The following is a 21910-nucleotide window of genomic DNA, read 5'->3' as shown; positions in this document are numbered from 1 at the left end:
TGGGCTGACATTTAGCGGGGTACTCGAATCCGATGGGAGTTATGTGATGACCTCCATTGCATTGAGCCAGTTGTCCAGGTAGGGAGTCGTGAGTCAGGCTAACGACTTGTCCATGTAAAAATGGAACTTTGTTACGGAAACAACCCAGAGCACAATCTGCTGGGTGTAAATAAGTGGAAGAAATGGGATGTCTCATTGTGCCATTTGGCACAGAAGAAGATTCCTCAACAGATTGTATATAGTCTATGTCTGTGGAATGAGATGGCATAATTGGTCAAATGCCATGTTATTGTCCCATTTTTGATACTTGCACATTTTCTTAAAATAGGGTGTTAGCCTCTGGCCAGTCGTAGCACCCCTGCCTCGTGGACAGGAGGTTGTGGGTTGAGACCCTGCTCCAGAGGCTTGAGTATGTAATCTAGGCTGACACCTCAGAGCAGGGCTCTCGATTTCAAAATTCTCATCCTTGTTTTCAAACCCTCCATGGCCTCACCCCTCCCTATCTCTGTAATCTCCTTCAGCCCCACAACACCCCCCGAGATATCTGCGCTCCTCTAATTCTGCCCTCTGGAGCATCCCTGATTATAATCGCTCCACCATTGGTGGCCGTGCCTTCTGTAGCCTGGGCCCTAAGCTCTGGAATTCCCTGCCTAAACCTCTCCGCCTCGCTACCTCTCTCTCCTCCTTTAAGACGCTCCTTAAAACCGACCTCTTTGACCAAGCTTTTGGTCACCTGCCCTAATTTATCCTTATGTGGCTCGGTGTCAAATTTTTTGTCTTAAAATACTCCTGTGCAGCGCCTTGGGATGTTTTACTCCGTTAAAGGCGCTATATAAATACAAGTTGTTGTTGTTGTTGTTGGACTCGAGGAGTGATGTTAAACCAAGAATCTGTACATCTCTCAAGTGAACATAAATATACCATGGCCTTATTTGAAGAGCAGGGAGGTCCCCTGCTGTCCTTGCTAACATTTATTCCCTCAATCTCGCCCCCCCCACCCCAACAAAAAATCCAGAATTTCTTGTCATTGTCTGATTGCTGTTTGTAGGATCGAGTTGTGGGTGAATTGGCTGCCGAATTTCCCTACATTACAACAGTAACTATACTTCAAAAGTACTTAATTGGCTGTGAAGTGCTTTGGGACATCCTGTGGTCATAAAAGGCGCTATAAAAATAACAGAAAAAACCAAGTGGGTCCTTTCTTCAGTTCGGCCCATACTTGAGAGCGAGGATTGCAAACAATTGTGTTGGGCTGTAGGAAGAGGGCGCAACACACTCACACACACGCATCGACACCTCGCAGTATCTCAAGCTAAACAGAAGGGAAAAAAACCCCGAACCTGCACTAAACGTTAATTCCTGCGAAAGGCAATCCAGCTTCCAACACACGTCCACAGATTTTCAGCAGCACTGAGGACAATTAGCCCCCGCAGACACAACCTCCACCCTGCAGGCAGCAAGACCAATATCTTAAAAAAAAAGATGGATTTGTATATTGGTGCGGGGCACGCTGCAGATAAAGCGTGGGGGGTGCAATGGTTCACAAGCCAGGCAGCAGCAGCACCCCCTTCCACAACAATGCCCTTTCCCATTCCTGCCCTCAAGGCAACTACGTCGGTGCAACCACGTGTAGCCCGTGTCCCCCAGCCTGGCTTTTCGCTTCGAAGCGGTTTGGTAGCGGCGGCTCCCCAGCGCTCGCTGACTGACTTATTGTTACTCTGCAAGCAACAAATAACCGGGGACTCACCAGATTTGGAGTCAAAGCGGAGAATAAGCTGCAGCAAATTGTTTTTCTTTCCATTTTTTTTGCGGTAAGATTTTGTTTTATTTACTTTTGTTCCTTCTGCTTTCATTTATTGGTGAAGTTTCTGACACGGTGCAAACCGCTCGGGGAACAACAGCAAAAGAGTCAAAAGATCGGCTCGGACCGGTCTTGTGTGGCGGAGGTTTCCCTGTGGGATTCAGGGTTCACCAGATATTGGTCCCGGCGTTATTTCTGTTGTTTTAATTCTATTTCTTTATATGACCGTGCTGTGATTGAGCAGAGTTTGGAAGTGATGTGTTGATGAGACTCTCACCTCCCCGCTAAACCCCTCAACAAAATATTACCTCGCCACCGGGAACGTTTTCACATCGGATTGTCTTTTTTGGGGAACTCTTTGGCATTTCCTTGAATTGCAAGAACTTTGCTCTGTCCCGCCCGAGGCTTTGTCAGGACACTTTCTCAGTCAAGCTGGGAGCCGAGTGAGCGCCTCTCCGCCAATAATCCCACCACACGGAAACTTCGTGTTTCAGTGCAGAGAGTGAGCTTTTTATTGGTGTTATTTATAACAAGTTTCACTGACCGAACCGTTGCTAGTTATTATAACTTATGATTTGCAAATAAAACTTGTTATATTAATATAAAAATAAGTGTTCTTGATCAACACATCAATAATGAGCGCAATATTTCCTAATGCTGAAAGTTGCAAGAGTGGGGAAGCCCCTCCAGTCAGTGACATTGTGTCTGATGATTTCTGGCACTGCAGAATTTCCAGCCCCGCTGCCCAACCTTTGGAGCTCAGCGCCTTGAGGCGTCGATTTATTTTACAACAAAAGGCATCGTCTGCAGCCTCCTCCCTTTTGGAAATACTCACAGAACCCGCAATATCATTCATTCCTGTTTGGTTTCTGCCAAACTCGCCCGTTTTCCGGAATTTGCAACTTAACATTCCGAGAAGCAATGTCATGGCCATTTTTCACACTCTGGTATATTTTGAATTTTATATTATGGCGCCATGGAAGAAATAATTGACTGACTGAGGCTGTGGTGAATATTTTGGAGGGTTCTGTCACTACAGCATCGCAGCGCTAACATCCCTGCTGCGGTTTGAGAGATGTTGACTGCTGCAATTTAACTTCGGTTAGCATTAAGTGTTTAATCCTCAGTGTTAAAACCATTATTGAACAAGTTGTAAGTGGTTTTTAAAAATATAAACCAATTATATTAATTAAAATGTATTTATTTATTTGGTTCCTTAAACATTTTGGAAAAACATGGTCAACCTACATGACCACTGAATAAATTGTTGTAAACAGTTCAGCCCAAATAAGTGGGTTTGAACGTATCAGTTTACAACACCAGGCTAGGCCATTTTGCCTCTGTCTGTACTGGCTCTGCTGGTGAGAAATCTAAAACGAATTCTACTGTGTTGACCTCACCCCTTCAGCCCCATGTTGTTCCGCTTCAGATATTTATCCAGTTTTTCTTTGAAAGATGCAATGATCTCTGCCTCAACTGGATCCTTTTGGCAAAGCAATCCGTGCTCCAACAGCTGTCTGAAGAGAAAAGCAAAATACCGCGGATGCTGGAAATCTGAAATTAAAAACAAAATGCTGGAAATACTCAGCAGGTCAGGCAGCATCTCTAGGGAGAGAGAGAGAAATAGAATCATAGAAAGTTACAGCACGGAAGGAGGCCATTTCGGCCCATCGTGTCCGCGCCGGCCAACAAAGAGCTATCCAGCCTAATCCCACTTCCCAGCTCTTGGTCCGTAGCCCTGCAGGTTACAGCATCCCAAGTGCACATCCAAGTACTTTTTAAATGTGGTTAGGGTTCCTGCCTCTACCACCCTTTCAGGCAGTGAGTTCCAGACCCCCACAACCCTCTGGGTGAAGAAATTTCCCCTCAAATCTCCTCTAAACCTTCCACCAATTATTTTAAATCTGTGCCCACTGGTTTTTGACCCTTCTGCTAAAGGAAATAGGTCCTTTCTATCCACTTTATCTATGCCCCTCATAATTTTATACACCTCAATAAGGTCTCCCCTCAGCCTCCTCTGTTCCAAGGAAAACAGACCCAGCCTATCCAGTCTTTCCTCAGAGCTAAGATTCTCTACTCCCAGCAACATCCTTGTAAATCTCCTCTGTACCCTCTCTAGTGCAATCACATCTTTCCTGTAATGTGGTGACCAGAACTGCACGCAGTTCTCTAGCTGAGGCCTAACTAGTGTTTTATACAGTTGAAGCATAACCCCCCTGCTCTTGTATTCTATGCCACGGCTAATAAAGGCAAGCATTCCGTATGCCTTCTTAACCAACTTATCTACTTGGAATGCCACCTTCAGGTATCTGGACATGCACTCCAAGGTCCCTTTGTTCCTCTACACCACTCAGTGTCCTACCATTTAATGTGTATTTCCTTTCCTTGTTAGCCCTCCCCAAATGCATTACCTCACACTTCTCTGGATTGAATTCCATTTGCCACTGTTCTGCCCACCTGACCAATTTATTGATATCTTCCTGCAGTTTACAGCTTCCTTCTTCAGTATCAACCACACAGCCGATTTTAGTAACATCTGCAAACTTCTTAATCATACCCCCTATATTCAACTCAAGATCGTTGATATATACCACAAAAAGCAAGGGACCTAGTACTGAGCCCTGCGGAACCCCACTGGAAACAGCCTTCCAGTCACAAAAACGCCCATCAACCATTACCCTCTGCTTCCTGTCTCCGAGCCAGTTTTGAATCCAACTTGACACTTTGCCCTGGATCCCATGGGCTTTTAATTTCGTGACCAGTCTGCCATGTGGAACCTTATCAAAAGCCTTGGTATACACTACATCAAACGCACTACCCTCATCTACCCTCCTTGTTACCTCAAAAAATTCAATCAGATTTGTCAGACACGACCTTCCCTTAACAAATCTGTGCTGACTGTCCTTGATTAACCCATGTCTTTCTAAATGAAGATTTATCCTGTCCTTCAGAATTCTTTCCAACAATTTCCCCACCACCGAGGTTAGGCTGACTGGCCTGTAATTACTCGGTCTATCCTTTTCTCCCTTTTTAAACAAGGGTACCACATTAGCAGTCCTCCAGTCCTCCGGCACCACACCTGAAGCCAGAGAGGATTGAAAAAATGATGGGCAGGGCCTCTGCTATTTCCTCTTTTGCTTCGCTTAACAGCCTGGGATACATTTCATCCGGGCCTGGGAATTTATCCACTGTTAAAGCTGCTAAACCCCTTAATACTTCCTCTATCTCTATGTATTTTTCATCTAATATTTCACACTCCTCCCCCCCGATGGCAATGTCTGCTTCGCCCCTCTCCTTTGTGAAAACAGATGCAAAGTATTCATTTAGAACCCTACCGACGTCTCCTGTCTCCACACACAGATTACCCTCATGCTCTCTAATAGGCCCTACCCTTTCTTTAGTTATCCTCTTACTCTTAATATATTTATAAAACATCTTTGGGTTTTCCTTGATTTTACTTGCCAAGAATTTTTCATGCTCTCTCTTTGCTTTCCTAATATCCTTTTTAATTGCACCCCTGCACTTTCTGTACTCCTCTAAAGATTCTGGAGTATTTAGCCCTCGGTATCTGTCATACGCCTCCCTTTTTTTCTTTATCCTACCCTGTATGTCTCTAGTTCTGACAAAGGGTCCATCAACCTGAAACGTTAACTCTGTTTCTCTCTCCACAGATGCTGCCTGACCTGCTGAGCATTTCCAGCATTTTCTGTTTTTATTTCAGATTTCTGAAGAGAATATTTTCCTAACTTTTCTCCTCACCCCCTCAGTGACAATTGATAAATTGATCACCTTTGGTCAGACTCCCTAACCGTAATATTTTCCTATTCCTATTCACCCTATCAAAACTCTCAAAGTTTTAAAAACCTCTTAAATCAACTTTTATTGTCATTGTTAGTGCACAAGTGCAGTACAACGAAATGTAGGCTTGCGGCTCCCGAGAGTGTACAATTTGGATTAGGACACTTAAACATTCAACATACATTTATACATTTGGCTTGCAGTATATTAGCATAAATATGACCATAATAAAGTGCATTGGCAGATGTGCAGGCTTTAGTGTTTATTTGTGGAGTTCAGTAGGATGACAGCCCTGGGAAAGAAGCTGTTCCTAAATCTGGTCGTACGGGTGCGAATGCATCTGTAGCGTCTTCCAGATGGTAGGAGGGCGAACAGACTGTGGCTGGGGTGGGTAGGGTCTTTGATGATGGACCGTGCCCTCCGTAGGCAGCGTTTCTGATATATATGCTCTATGGTCGGTAGCCGGGTGCCGGTAATGCGTTGGGCAGTTTTGACTACCCGCTGCAGGGCTTTCCGGTCATGGGAGCTACCGCTGCCATACCATACCGTGATACAGCTTGTCAGGATGCTCTCTATAGTGCAGCGGTAGAAGTTAGAGAGGATCAGGGGTGACAGATTACATCCCTTCAGCCTCCTCAAGAAATATAGGCGCTGCTGGGCCTTCTTCACCAGAGAGGAGGTGTTGAGGGACCAGGAGAGGTCTTCCATGATGTGGACTCCGAGGAACTTAAAGCTGGCCACCCTTTCCACCTCCGCCCCATTGATGTGGATGGGGGTGTGACTTCCGCCTTTGGACTTCCTGAAATCCACGATTATTTCCTTTGTTTTCTTGGTGTTAAGGGCCAGGTTGTTGTCGGCGCACCACTTCACGAGATGCTGGACCTCCTCCCTGTAGGCTGACTCATCGTTGTTGGTGATCTGGCCTACTACCGTGGTGTCATCTGCAAACTTGATGGTGTTGGAACCATTAACAGCCACACAGTCGTGGGTGAAGAGGGGAGTAGAGGAGGGGGCTCAGCACACATCCTTGTGGGGCCCCCGTGTTCAGGGTCGGGGCGGGGGAGGTGTGGTTACCTAATTTGACAGACTGAGGTCTGTTTGTTAGTCTAATTTTAGCTGTCTCTGTAGCACAGGAAATAATCCCAGTATCTCAAGTTGTCGAACAAGAATTGGAGATCGAGATTCTTCACAATTTCTTCTACCCAGTAAGAATATTTTTGATATGGGGAGAAAGCAGGGACCGGGTACTGAATTTGGATGATCAGCCATGATCTCATTGAATGGCGGAGCAGGATCGAGGGGCCGAATGGCCTACTCCTGCTCCTATCTTCTATGTTTCTATGTGTACATACTATTCGGGGATGGATGCTCTGGTCCAAATAATTCCTACTCTGGTTTACTTTTTCAATACATAGTCCAGTGAAACAAAAGTGAGCAAGATAGTTATAAAAGCGAAGAATACCATGTAATGGGGCCTGTGACATGGTATTTCACCAGGTCACTTGATACTTAGCAAGGCACCATAGCAACAGTGACTGTCTCACTGAATACTCAGAACACGGAGTAAGATACTGCTTTGTACCTGTAATAAGAAGTTCCCACACTTAACATATTTGTGATAATGCTCAGTTATTGGCACTCAGCTGCCTGTCAGTTATCCAGTGTGAAAATATTAGCATCAAGTACCCTATTTTATCTTTAAAATAGGAATTCATGCTTTTTAGATTTTTTTTTAAATATAGGCTTTTTAAATACAATTTTAAATATTAGGATTGTTCTGCCAATTTTTTCCCCTCCCCTCCCTTCTCGTGAAAATATTGACTCCTTTCTGGAATATGGTTCCTGGATGCCAGTTGCTCTCTGGTGCCTCACCCAAGTGTTCATTGGCGTTGGCCTGTAATTTGCGGTTAGCGGCGAAGCAAAGACGCTCACCGCTGACCTCGAAGAAAGCCGCCCACAGCGAACTTGTGATCTCTGTGGTGAAAACGTCAGGTTTCTCGACGTGTAATTGAGTGCAGCGCTGTGAACGGGATTCCTAGGGCGATGCAGCAGTGATGTCATCAAGCTGTCTAAGCAGCCAATCACATTGAAGAATTCTCACAGACAGCAAACCAGGAAATGAAAAGCAGCTTTTATTCTCACTTTTTAAAAATGTTAGAGAACAAAATAAAGATTGGGGCATACACATAGGGTTCAGGTAAAAGTTGAAATATGAACAAACGAATTTTTTTTTAAATTTGTAATTTTTATCATAATGGAGAAATTTGACATTCCACAAATATAAAAAGTGGTTTTTCAGGGCCAGAACAATTGTTTAGCAGTCAACACGCTGTTAAAACCCCCAGTTATACCTATTCCAACGAGGCTTAACATTCAGTGGGGTATTTAACTGATACTAGAGCGGAAAAGCTCAAGTTTTTTTCAGTTTCACTGCTTGCCGGCTATGCGGTGGGGTGGGTCCACAGCGCAGCCAGTGTCGGAGCAGTGAATGACTGACCGCAACTTCAGCATTTCCACGTTTAGATGCAAATGCGCTAAATCCTGAAGTTGCGGTCAGTTTCAGAAGGGTAATGACGGCGTACGCTGACAGTTCACCGTCATTGCCCACCGCAAAACCTGCGCCATTATTTATATGTGAATCTTGATGAGTGTCCACAGCTGTTTAACTGTGGAGGGTCATCGCTGAGCCTGTTCCTGCCCTCCAAAGCAAACTTACAGCTGGGTTTGCTGTTATTCACTAGACGAAACGAAGGGCGCTCCTGCCATTGACCGATTTGAAATTGGCTCACTCCGTATAGCCATCGGGCAGCAAAGTTGGGGGCTTGCTGGTTAGTTACTTGTTTGCTGAGACATTGGCAAATGATATTTAATGTTTGTACAATTAATAAAATCATCTGAAAATTTGACATCACTGGAAGTAAACATGCTCAACATAACTTTTGTCATAAGCTTCTAGCTAAAGAGTACATTTTTTGAACATTTAAATATCCACATTGAAAAGATTGCATTGGACATGTTGGGTGCCACATTGGACAGTAGAATTATAGTTTGAAATTCTTGCTTGTTCTAAATTCCTCAGTGTAAGTTCAGTTGGTAATGGGATTGTATGATGTTGTAATGGGCCAAACAGACCAGGGGGTCCTTTGTTCATCCATCGGCTTTTGTTGAGTTATCTGGTCTCGGTTGAGGTAGCAATGGAGCACTTAAAGTTGGCGTCAGTGTCACGGGGCTAGGAAGGGAAAGAAATCTGCCTCGGTTCTTGCTTGTTGTTGCAATGCAGCGATCTCTGGGAAAAGCAATTCTGTCAATACTGGAAAACAACAGCACTGAAGTTAAATTCCACTGGAGTGCAGCAATCCAGTCAGTCAAACTAAGACCAAGCACAAGAAAGTTAAGAATCTTATTCAAAAAGTTGGTTCCCAATTAAGCTACTGTTCTTACTAACCTTACTGACATGGTAGAACAATCTGGTTCTCTGGCTCATTTATTACAACCATCGCTGTCAAGTGATGTTCTCATCTCTCATTGGAAACAGCAAAGCTAACATTTTGTACATTCACAACAAGAAAGAAAGTCAAACCAGCAATTACCGACTAGTATCCCTCCTCTCACGCACGTTGGAGCTGATAGAAATAATACTGGCTGAGAAACTGTACCAACACCTCAGTCATCACTTCAATCCAGTCACTCGTTTGGCTCCAGAGCAAATAACCTGGTGATGTTCTCCATCAAATCGTCCAGAAGTGGAGTGACCAGCTTACCCAGTTATAACAGGAGCCATTCACATGTACAGAGATTTTGACAAGCTATTCCATTTCTAGTTTACGGAGAAGCTGGCTTCTGAAGATATCATTGTTGAGCTTTTTTTTAACAGGATGCAAATATGCAGTTATGATCTGGGGATCTTTGTTTTATGACACCAACACAGGGAAGGGCACTTGGCTCCACTTTGCTTCTGCATCTCATCAAAAATACCATTGTTTTCTTTGCTGATGACACCACTTTTGATACAGCGGTTAACTGTATTGAAAAAGAAGTCCACTCAGAATTGGACAGCAGTTTGTTACTTTCAGTGCCGAGAAGACCAAGTCAATGGGGCCAATTTTATGAATGTGCCTGATCTGGGTTCCTAGTGGACTGGGGTCTCCATGAATCATGCTTTTGTAAAATTTCAGAAGCTTAAAACAAGATTGCTGAACGGTTCATTAAGATCAATGAAATCGGGTTCACCAGACTGGTTCCTGGGATGGGGGGATTGTCCTATGAGGAGAGATTGAGTAGACGGCCTATATTCTGTAGAATTTAGAAGAATGAGAGGTGATCTCATTGAAACATACAAAATTCTTACAGGGCTTGACAGGGTAGATGCAGGGAGGATGTTTCCCCTGGCTGGGGAGTCTAGAACCAGGGGTCACAGTCTCAATAAGGGGTCGGCCATTTAGGACTGAGATGAGGAGAACTTTCTTCACTCAGAGGGTGGTGAATCTTTGGAATTCTCTGCCCCAGAGGGCTGTGGAGGCTCAGTCGTTGAGTATATTCAAGACAGAGATCGATAGATTTTTGAATATTAAGGGAATCGAGGGGATAGTTCAGGAAAGTGGAGATGAGGTAGAAGATCAGCCATGATCTTATTGAATGGCGGAGCAGGCTCAAAGGAACACATGGCCTGCTCCTATTTCTTATGTTTCCCATTACCTGCCCACTATAGTTTCTGTTTTTTGGGGATTAGAGGTATCCTTGGGTTGTAATAAACAAGAGACTGAGATGGGGATGGTAGGGGGTGGGGGAAGCACAACTCCTCTGGAGCACCCTAATGGTAATGTGACTACATCGTGGTTATGTTATTGGACTAGTAATCCAGAGGCCTGGACTAATGATCCGGAGACATGAATTCAAATCCCACCACGGCAGCTTGGGATGTAAATTCAGTTAATTAATTAAACCTGGAATAAAAAGCTAGTGTCAGTACAGGAAACTATGTGATATCCGGCACTGACGGGACCGAGCTGTTGCCGTTCCATCAAAACTGCCGGACAAACCAGCGCTAATGTTGAAGCATACGGAGATTTTCAGCTCCATATCTGGCAACAAACACTGTTGCTTAGCAACAGCTTCTAAACAGTCGGCCGTACCTTGGAAGCATCTCTGTAGCTTAGCAACAGCTTCAGAGAGACTTTGCAGAGCCTGATTGTTGGAAAAAAAAGCCACGAGAAGAAAAAAAACCTAACAAAACGGCTCCTGATTTTTGCCGGTGGATCGAGCATTCCGGACAATTAACCTCCGGATAAACCAAAGTTTCCTGTAATGGTGACCATGTAACTATCAGATTGTTGTAAAAACCCATCTTGTTCACCAATGTCCTTTAGGGAAGGAGATCTACTGTCCTTACCCGGTCTGGCCTATATGTGACTCCAGACCCACAGCAATGTGGTTGACTGTTAACTGCCCTCTGAAATGGCCTAGCAAGCTATTCGGTTGTACCAAACCGCTATGATAAGTATAATAAGACTGTAGCGGTTCAAGAAGGCAGCTCACCACCACCTCACAAGGGCAATAAAGAATGGACAATAAATGCTGGCGTTGTCAGCGACGCACACATACACATAAATGGATAATAAAAAAAAAACCAAGGTAACCTTGTATCCTTATATTTACATAGATTTACTCACTGCCAGTGTCTCTGCTGCGAATCACCATCTGGATCATTTTTTGGTGACACCAGTCATTGTTACAGTTGTCTGTAACTAGTTGTCTGTAACCAGTTGTCTGTAACTTTGCTGTTTGTTATCTCCAGATTGCAATGTAGATTTTCACTGAAGTCCTTTTGTGTCGGCAGGTATTCTTTTCCATTTTATATCTCCTCTGTTATCCAATACATCACCGCAGCCTTTGTTTATCAGATGTTCTTCCAACAGGGAGTGCATTTCTCATATGAGGGAAGGAAATTATGTCAACATAAAATTGTTGCTCCTTGGATGGCTTCTAATTCAGACACACAGGCCCCGATTTTCGGCTTGTGTGGGAAATGGTCGGGTTTCCCCGAATGTGGGGTTTCTGACACACGTAAAAAAGTGTCAGCCAGCTCCACGCAATTTTCCCTCAATTGGCCAATTAATTCCCAGCATGTGGGAAGCCTTGCTAATTGTCCAATTCGAGTCAGAAATCCCCACAATATGATGCCATCATTCGTGGTGCTTTCAAAGTGTCCAGCAAGCTTCTCCACCTCTGCAGGCTTCTCAGCCACTCTTGCACAATGGCAGAGGAGCCTGCACCAGCTGTGGCCAGTGCCAGGCCCCGAGCTGCTTCCAAATTCGACGAGGCTTCACTGCAGGCATTATTGGATGGGGTTAGGGCCCACAGGGAGGTCCTCTTCCTTAGGTCAGGGAGGAAGAGGCCTCCCACTGAGACCAATGCTGCATGGATGCAGGTGTCAGCAGATGCCAACTCGCTAGGAGTCACCAGAAGAGCCTTGGCATTGCATCTCTATCTCCTTCCTTTACTCCCCCACAGTACCATCCAGAGCCCTCGTCCTCACTATGGAGGAGGAGGAGGAAGAGGCTGTGCAGCCAGACTCCTCAGAGGAAGCTCCAACCTCTGAGGGCACAGCGTCAGCAGAAGTAAGCGCACCCAGCACCAGAGCAGACACTCACACCTCGGGGGGGACCTTCGGGACATAGAGTAGTGTTGTCACCTGGTGTTTCACAGCACACAAGTGAGCCTCAGCAGATTCTGGAGACAGGGACAGCAGTGGAGAGCGCTGCATGTCTACCCTCTGCCTCTGGGTCCATCCGCAAGAGAAGAGATGATGGATCTCCATGCACAGATGCAGGAGTCTCTGGCAGGTTTTGTCTTCAGGGTCGCTGCGAGTGTGGAGCGAATGGAGGAGTCCATAGCGACCATGAGCAGAGCCTTTGTGGAGTCATTGGCGCATGAACGCATCACCATGGAAAGGTTGGCAACCTCCATGCAGGAGATAACTCGCCAGGGTACGGAAAACATGGTGAGTGCTCATAAGAGAATGACACCTCTTGAGGAGCGTTGGCCATCTGTTGAACAGAGAAACCAGATCTTCATGGAAGTCCTTCTGAGTAGGACTGCCAGTGCAGAAACGGGTCCCCATGGCCCCCTAAAGCGCAGCAAGGTGCTCTCAAGCCACTTCCAAGCGCTGGCCCCTTCTGGCCTGTGCAGCTTCAGGTGAGTGAGCAGCAGCCTGGTGCTCCTGGTGCTCATCCTGCTGTTCCTGGTTCTGCTGCTGCCGCCTCTGCTGTTGGAGATCCTCTAATGCCAGGAAGGGAAGGTACCAAAGGCCTCCCATGCTTCTGGCAGATGCCTCCGTTGAGGAGGTGCTGAGTTAGAGTGGTGAAAGGGGCTTCCCAGGAGCTCACACTGGAGAAGTGTGTGAGGCTCCAACTTTCTACAGCTGCTCCTGAGGCTTCAAAAAGTTCCCCCAAGCCTTGATCAACAAGGTCCTGCAGCCTGCAAATGCTGTCTCTTTAAATCTCTTCAGCCCTCAGCAACCTGCTGCTGCAAGCAAGCAAACCAGCTGTTTTCACGTCAGCTCTCATCGGCGGGGTTCCCCGCAGGCGGGTTTCATGTGGGGAAAGCCCCAAAGTCGCAACGGCCGCAGAAAATCTTCCTTAACAAGGAGATCATTGGTGATTAGTGCTCCGATGAGCAGTCCCGCCAGCGGCGGCCGGGACTGAAGCGGGGTGCGGGGAAACGGCGGTCCGAAAGTCGGACGGGGTGGGGAATCAGGCTGGGGGGGGGGGGGTCCCGACCCGCTTTTTCGCTGATTTTCGGCCCCCGGCCGCAAGAAAAGCCGTCCGACGGCGGCCAGAAAATCGGGGCCACAAAGTTCACAGAGGAGTTTGTGTTGGAATGGGGGTGTGACTTGCATGAAAAAATGGTCTTAAACATGTCATCACTCTTCCCCAACCAAAGAAGCTGTGTCAACGGCATTCCCATCACCGAGTCCCCCACTGTCCCCGAGTCCCCCACCGTTCCCGTCGCCGAATCTCCCACCATCAACATCCTGGGGGGTCACCATTGACCAGAAACTGAACTGGACCAGCCACATAAATACTGTGGCAATGAGAGCAGGTCAGAGGCTGGGTATCCTGCAGAGTGTCTCACCTCCTGACTCCCCAAAGCCTTTCCACCATCTACAAGGCACAGGTAAGGAGTGTGATGGAATACTCTCCACTTGCCTGGATGAGTGCAGCTCCAACAACACTTAAGAAGCTCGACACCATCCAGGACAAAGCAGCCCGCTTGATTGACACCCCATCCACCACCTTAAACATTCACTCCCTCCACCACTGGCGCACAGACAACTGTAACAATGACTGGTGTCACCAAAAAATGATCCAGATGGTGATTTGCAGCAGAGACACTGGCAGTGAGTAAATCTATGTAAATATAAGGATACAAGGTTACCTTTTTTTTAATTATCCGTGTATGTGTGCGTCGCTGGCAACGCCAGCATTTATTGTCCATCCTTTATGTGTACCATCTAGAAGATGCACTGCAGCAACTCGCCAAGGCTCTTTGGCGGCACTTCCAAAACCCAACCTCTTCCACCTGCAAAGACAAGGGCAGCAGGCGCATGGTAACACCACCACCTCCAAGTTCCCCGTCAAGTCACACACCATCCTGACTTAGAAGTATATCGCCGATCCTTCATCGTTGCTGGGTCAAAATCCTGGAACTCCCTCCCTAACAGCACTGTGGGAGTACCTTCACCACACGGACTGCAGCGGTTCAAGAAGGCGGCTCACCACCACCTTCTCAAGGGCAATTAGGGATGGGCAATAAATGCTGGCCTTGCCAGCGACTCCCACATCCCAGGAACGCAGTTTAAAAAAAAAAGTGAGATCTGCTGCCATGCAGAAAAAAAAAGAAAAAAAAATGAATGTTGGGCTGGTATTGTGTTGAGCATTGATGAATTAATGTTCTATGCTACAATTTGTAGCTACAATTCCCAACCCAACATCCATAGCTTGGCCTTGCAGTTGTTGGGTTTCGCTAACTTGAGTGGCACTGAGAGGGTCATGGGAGCCGATTGCTTACTTGGTCCAGGAATGGGGTAGGGAAACCAGAAGGAGGAAGAATATAAAAATGATGGTCAGTGTTATGAGTAATGTTTTCTTTTAGTAGATGCATCATTGCGTTAAATATTTTCAGTTTTGACATTTATTTGAAATTAAATCTAACATGATTCTTGTTACTTTGATGTGAATTCAAATTATGTTCATAAAATGATCTCTTGGCTACTTCCTCTTCAAACATATTTGCTTTAATATTTCGAGCTTCTTCAGCTGGTTGATTGTTTTGAACTTGCAGTCGTTTCTAGGCACGTTGACCTCGCATTGATTTGAGTTCAGTTTACTCCCACTTAATCTGTTGTTTTTCTCAGTCTCTCACTTCACACTTCATCAGTTTCCAGCGAGGGCCGCATATGTTATGCAGTTCTGTCCAAATGTTGTTCATTTGCTGCGTCGTGTGAATGTCCTTGGGCCTTCATTTTGAGTTAATTCACGTGTTCATGAATGCGATTTTTACCACCACAAGACTCACGTTAATTTGTGGCATAGAAATGAACAGTAAGGGCTGATGGCAAACAGTTGTAGTGTTCTTGAGGGGGACAAGGACAGAATCCATTTGGTTAGAGTTGAGGAGCAAAAGGGGTATGATCACGCTATTGGGGGTATTCTATAGGCCTCCAAATAGTGAGAGGGAGGTAGAGGAGCAAAGCTGCAGGGAAATTGCAGAGATATGCAAGAGCGATAGAGTGGTGATATTGGGGAACTTTAATTACTCAAATATCGATTGGGATAATGCTGGGGTAAAGGGAAAGGAGGTGGAGGAATTTCTGAAATGTGTTCAGGAGAATTTCCTTGATCAGTATGTTCTTGGCCCAATTAGGAAGGAGGCATTGCTGGATCTGGTGCTGGGGAATGAGGTGGGCCAGGTCGACCAAGTGTCTGTGGGAGAACACTTGGGTACGAGTGATCATCGCATCATAAGATTTAGATTAGCACTGGAGAGGATCAAGGAACAATCTAGAGTGGAACTTCTAAACTGGAATAGGGCTAACTTCAATGGGCTGCGAAAAGATCTAGCCAGGGTAAAATGGAACCAAAGACTGACAGGAAATACTGTAACGGGACAATGGGTGATCTTTAAGGAGGAGATGTTCCAAGTACAGGCGAGGTACATTCCAACAAGAAGGAAGGGCAAAGGAATCCAAGCAAGGGCTCCTTGGATGACGAGGGAGATAGGGAAGATGATGAAACAAAAAAAGAGGGTTTATGATGCATGTCAGGTGAATTCTTTAAGGGAGAACTAGACCAAATACAATAAATTGAGAGGGGATTTGAAGATGAAAATAAGATTAGCAAAGAGAGAATGAGAGTAGAATGGTGGTTAACATAAAAGGGAACCCCAAAATCTTCTACCGGCATGTAAACAGTAAGCGGGCAGTAAGAGGCGGGGTGGGGCTTATTAGAGACAAATAAGGTGATATATGCTTAGAGGCGCAGGGCAAGGCTAGAATATTCAATTGAGTACTTTGTATCAGTATTTACTAAGGAGATGGATGCTGACAAAATATCGGTAGAAGTGGAAAAGGTAGTGATATACCTATCAATTCATCCAATGAAAAGCGACGAGTTAAGATAGTAACTATAGGTTTTTATTGGCTAAATAACAGAGCCCACCCTCGTGGGTGATCGGGTCCAACAAGGAGGAATACCAGCCAGTCGACCACCTTTATACCTGGGCAAGCAGGCGGAGCCATGGGCGGAGTCAGCTGTGGTCAGCCCAGGTATAACAGCGTGACAAGAGGTGACCTTGTGTAGTGATACAACAGTGTAAACAGTGATAACCATAGTGTAACGATATAAACAGTGATAACCATAGTGTAACGATAGTGAACGATAAAAGTGGTTTACCACATTCACCCCTTGTTTAGATTTGAGTCCGGCGGGGTGAAGTGTGCTACCAGTTCGGGTATGTCAGTCTGTCCGGAGGCCTCGTAAGTCTCTCTGATCGGCGCAGCAGCGGCGGCGGTGATGCAGTATCCGATGTTAATGCTGGTGTCTGCGTGGTCGGCGAAGGCTCGTGGGGTTCCGGCATGCCGTCTACCTGGGGTGGATTTGTGGGGGTGGTGGGGGGGTAACGGTGGTGTCTCGGGGTGCCCGAGGGTGCAAGGTCTCGTAAGGAGACTGTGTCCTCCCGCCCGTCTGGGTATGCCACATAGGCGTACTGGGGGTTGGCGTGCAGGAGGTCCACCCTCTCGACCAGGGGGTCCGTTTTATGGGCCCTCACGTGCTTTCGCAGCAAGACAGGCCCCGGAGAAGTCAGCCATGTTGGTAGCGAGGTTCCCGTAGTCGACTTCCTGGGGAAAACAAACATTCGTTCATGGGGGGTGGCGTTAATGGCCGTGCAAAGCAGTGACCGGATGGAATGCAGCGCTGCCGGGAGGACTTCCTGCCAGCGAGAGGTTGGCAGGCCCTTAGACTTTAAGGCTAAGAGAACGGCTTTCCAGACAGTCGCGTTCTCTCTTTCCACCTGGCCGTTCCCTCGGGGGTTGTAGCTGGTGGTCCTGCTTGCAGCAATGCCTCTCGCTAGTAGGAACTGGCGAAGTTCCTCGCTCATGAAGGATGAGCCCCGGTCGCTATGTATATAGTTCGGGAACCCGAACAAGGCGAAGAGGTCGTTCAGGCATTTGATGACCGTGGTACTGGTCATGTCTGGGCAGGGGAAGGCAAAGGGGAAACGGGAGTACTCATCAATGATGTTGAGGAAGTACACATTACGGTCAGAGGACGGGAGGGGCCCCTTAAAATCGATGCTCAAGCGCTCGAAGGGGCGGGTGGCCTTGATCAGGCTTGCTCTGTCCGGCCTAAAGAAATGCGGTTTGCATTCGGCACAGGTTTGGCAGTTCCTGGTCATGGTCCTGACCTCCTCGATGGAGTAGGGCAGGTTGCGGGCCTTAATGAAGTGGTAAAGTCTGGTGACCCCGGGGTGGCAGAGGTCGTTGTGGAGGGTCTGCAGTCTATCAATTTGCGCGTTGGCGCATGTACTTCGTGATAGAGCATCTGGGGGTTCGTTCAGTTTACCAGGTCGGTACAAGATATCATAATCATAGGTGGAGAGCTCGATTCTCCACCTCAAGATCTTGTCGTTCTTGATTTTGCCCCTCAGCTTGTTATTAAACATAAAAGCGACTGAACGCTGGTCGGTGAGGAGGGTAAATCGTTTGCCTGCCAGGTAATGCCTCCAGCGTCGTACTGCCTCCACGATCGCCTGGGCCTCCTTCTTGACCGAAGAGTGTCGGATCTCAGGGCCCTGGAGGGTCCTTGAGAAGAAGGCCACAGGTCTCCCCGCCTGGTTAAGGGTTGCTGCTAGGGCGAAGTCGGATGCATCGCTCTCCACTTGGAAAGGGATAGACTCATCCACCGCGTGCATTGTGGCCTTAGCAATGTCTCCCTTTATGAGGGAGAAGGCTGCGCACGCTTCTGCCGTCAGGGGGAAGGAGGTGGACTTCATGAGGGGTCTGGCTTTGTCCGCATAATTCGGCACCCGTTGGGCATAGTAGGCGAAGAGCCCCAGGGTTCTCTTCAGCGCCTTTGGACAGTGGGGGAGGGGTAGCTCCATGAGGGGGCGCATTCTTTCGGGGTCGGGGCCGATGACCCCGTTCTCTACTACGCAGCCGAGGATGGCGAGACGCGAGGTGTTAAACACACATTTCTCCTTATTGTAAGTGAGGTTCAGCCGTTCGGCCGTACGGAGGAATTTCTCCAGATTAACATCGTGGTCCTGCCGGTCGCGGCCGCAGATGGTGACGTTATCTAGATAAGGGAACGTGGCCTGCAGCCCGTTCTGGTCAACCATGCGGTCCATCTCCCTTTGGAAGACCGAAACCCCGTTGGTGACGCCGAAGGGAACCCTAAGGAAGCGGTAGAGGCGGCCATTCGCCTCGAAGGCGGTATACTGGCGGTCCTCAGGGCGGCTAGGGAGTTGGTGATAGGCCGACTTAAGGTCGATGGTGGAGAATACCCGGTACTGTGCAATCTGATTGACCATATCAGATATGCGGGGAAGGGGGTATGCGTCCAGCTGGGTGTACCGGTTTATGATTTGGCTGTAGTCGATGACCAGGCGGTTTTTATTGCCGGTCTTAACGACTACGACCTGGGCACGCCAGGGGCTGTTGCTCCTCTCGATGATGCCCTCCTTCAGGAGACGCTGCACCTCAGAGCTAATAAAAGCTCTGTCCCCGGCGCTGTACCGCCTGCTCTTGGTGGCGACGGGTTTACAGTCGCGGGTGAGGTTAGCGAACAGGGAGGGGGGCGGGACCTTGAGGGTGGATAGGCCGCAGGTGGTATGCGGTGGGCGGTTTAAAGGCTGCTGGTTGTCGATTGTGAGTGGGGGGAGGGGTCCACCGTATGCCAAAGTGACACTTTGAAGGTGGGATTGGAAGTCCAGCCCTAGTAGGATGGCAGCGCAGAGCTGGGGCAGGACGAGGAGTTTAAAATTTTTATACTCCGTGCCCCTAACCGACAGGGTCACAACACAGTAGCCGCTGATGTCTGTAGAATGAGACCTCGACGCCATCGAGATCCGGTTGCGCGTTGGCCGGACAGTGAGGGAGTAGTGGCTCACCGTGTCTGGATGGATGAAACTCTCCGTGCTTCCGCTGTCGAACAGGCAGGTCGTGGCGTGGCCGTTTACTTTGATGTCCATCATGGGCTTGGACAGGTGATGCGGGCGAGCTTGGTCCAGTGTGACGGAGGCTAGTGTATGGCTGAGCGAGCTGCTGTAGTCTGCGGGTGAGGCGGTGGTCGGGTCTGGAGGCAAGGTGGCGGTCGAGTGTGGTGGACAAAATGGCGGCGCCCACGAGGTTGAATAAAATGGCGGAGAAGATGGCCGCCCCCACAACTCACATGAGGCACTGCTGGTGTCGGTGGCCTTGATCAAAGATGGCCGCCCCCACGACTCACACGAGTGGATACTGGCATCTGTGGCCTTGATGAAAGATGGCCGCCCCCACAACTCGCATGAGGCACTGCTGGCGTCTGTGGCTCTCCCCCTGCAGGCCTTAGCGAAGTGGCCTTTCTTGTGGCAATCGGAGCAAGTCGCGTTTCTTGCAGGGCAGCGCGTCCTCGGGTGTTTCGCCTGGCCACAGAAGAAGCAGCCGGCGGCCCGATCGCGGGGCTCCGATGTTGCAGCCGGTACCGGGGGTGGCGGTCCTGATCGGTTCTGGGACGCCGATGCTGAGGTAGGTCCCAGAGGCGGCGGTGCGAGGGGTATTGCGGCCGGGGTCGGGCCGGAGTCCCAGGGTCGCGCAGCACAGTACCTGGAATACGCCTCGAGGTCCCGATGGGCCACTTCCAGAGAGCGAGCGAGGGCTGCAGTTGTATTCAGGTCGAGGTCCTTCGATTCGAGCAGTCTTTGCCGTGAGTAGTCGGACCGAAGGCCCTTCACGAAGGCATCGCGGATATTCCCTTCAGTATTTTCTGCAGCCGTTACAGCTTTAAAGTCACAGTCCCTGCCGAGTGTTTGTAGCGCCCGTAAAAATTCATCTACAGACTTTCCTGGCTGTTGCGAGCGGGATCTTAGGAGATGTCTGGCATACATAGAGTTTACCAGGCTCCGGTACTGCTCTTTCAGCAGGTTGAGGGCGTCCTCGTATGTAGTAAGGTCCTGGATGATTGCAAATACTTTAGGGCTCACTTGGTCGGTCAGAACTCTTAGTTTGGATCCCGGAGGCACGCCGGATTCTCCCAGGTAGGATTCGAAACAGCTCAGCCAGTGTTTGAAGTCGAGGGCTGAGTTCGCTGCCTGTGGGTTTAGATCCAGGTACGGTGGTCGGAGGGCTCGCAGCCAGGCCGGCTGCTGTGGCTGTTGTAGCTGGCCGTTTGGCTGGTCGTTTGGCTGCTCCGATCCACTCATTTCAAATTTTAGCCAATAAAATTGATATACCTATCAATTCATTCAATGAAAAGCGACGAGTTAAGATAGTAACTATAGGTTTTTATTGGCTAAATAACAGAGCCCACCCTCGTGGGTGATCGGGTCCAACAAGGAGGAATACCAGCCAGTCGACCACCTTTATACCTGGGCAAGCAGGCGGAGTCATGGGCGGAGTCAGCTGTGGTCAGCCCAGGTATAACAGCGTGACAAGAGGTGACCTTGTGTAGTGATACAACAGTGTAAACAGTGATAACCATAGTGTAACGATAGTGAACGATAAAAGTGGTTTACCACAGGTAGAAACATTGGAAGGGGTAAAAATTGATAGACAGGATGTACTAGAAAGACTGGGTATGATTAGAGCGGACAAGTCGCCTGGTCCAGGTGGCTTGCATCCCAGGTTGCTAAGGAAATTGGGGGAGGAGATAGCGGAGGGCTTGCCATAATTTTCTAATGTTCCCTAGATGCAGGGGAGGTGCCTGAGGATTGGAAAGTGGCAAATGTGACACCATTGTTCAAGAAAGGGTGTAAGGACAATCCTAGTAACTACAGGCCAATCAGTTTAACATCAGTGATGGGTAAAGTTTTAAAAACAATAATCGAGGAAAAAATTAACGGGAACTTGGAGAGGTTTAAGCTAATTAAGGAAAGCCAACACGGATTTGTAAAAGGCAGATCGTGTTTGACTAATCTAATCGAATTCTTTGATGAAGTAACAGAGAGGATTGATGAAGGGAATGTAATTGATGTTGTCTACATGGATTTTCGGAAGGTGTTTAACAAAGTACCACATAGAAGGCTGGTTAACAAAATTGAGACTCACGGAATAGGTGGGTCAGTGGCAGCTTGGATAAGGAATTGGCTTAAGGACAGAAAACAGCGAGTTGTGGTAAATGGCTGTTTTTCAGTCTAGAGGATGGTAGCCAGTGGTGTTCCCCAAGGATCAGTGCTGGGGCCACTTGTTTTTTGTGATTTAAAAATATATATATATACTGTATAAATGACCTAGATATTGGAATACAGGGTAGAATTTCTAAATTTGCTGATGACACCAAACTTGGGGGTGTGGCAAACAATGAGGATGATACCAATTGACTGCAACAGGACATAGAAAGGCTGGCAAAATGGACAGACAAGTGGCAGATGGAATTTAATACAGAGAAGTGTGAGTTGATGCATTTTGGCAGAAGGAACAGGGAGAGGCAATATACACTTCATGGCACAGTTTTAAAGAGTGTGCAGGGACAGAGGGACCTGGGAGTTAATGTGCATAGGTCCCTGAAGGTGACAGGACATATTGAGAGAATGGTTAGCAAAGCATATGGGATCTTG

At 47.7% G+C, this 21910-nt stretch overlaps 1 protein-coding gene across 3 annotated transcripts in view; it reads left to right on the top strand.

Annotated features, from left to right (window-relative positions):
• The first annotated feature begins 1531 nt into the window (after window positions 1–1531).
• The window catches only part of greb1 (growth regulating estrogen receptor binding 1), a 345678-nt gene continuing 325299 nt past the window's right edge, over window positions 1532–21910 (top strand). For 2 of the 3 annotated variants that reach the window (XM_085996302.1, XM_085996298.1), the window contains exon 1: window positions 1533–1811. The gene's annotated coding sequence lies outside the window, so the exon portion shown is untranslated. Of the gene's footprint in view, window positions 1812–21910 lie in introns of all 3 variants that reach the window. The other variant, XM_085996301.1, reaches the window with a different exon arrangement.

The sequence above is a fragment of the Somniosus microcephalus genome, chromosome 9 (assembly GCF_052327205.1).
Source record: "Somniosus microcephalus isolate GS21.2 chromosome 9, FLI_Smic_1.0, whole genome shotgun sequence".
Classification (NCBI taxonomy): Eukaryota; Metazoa; Chordata; class Chondrichthyes; order Squaliformes; family Somniosidae; genus Somniosus; species Somniosus microcephalus.
Note: the sequence above shows the minus strand (reverse complement) of the source record. Positions and strands in the feature narration are given on the sequence as shown.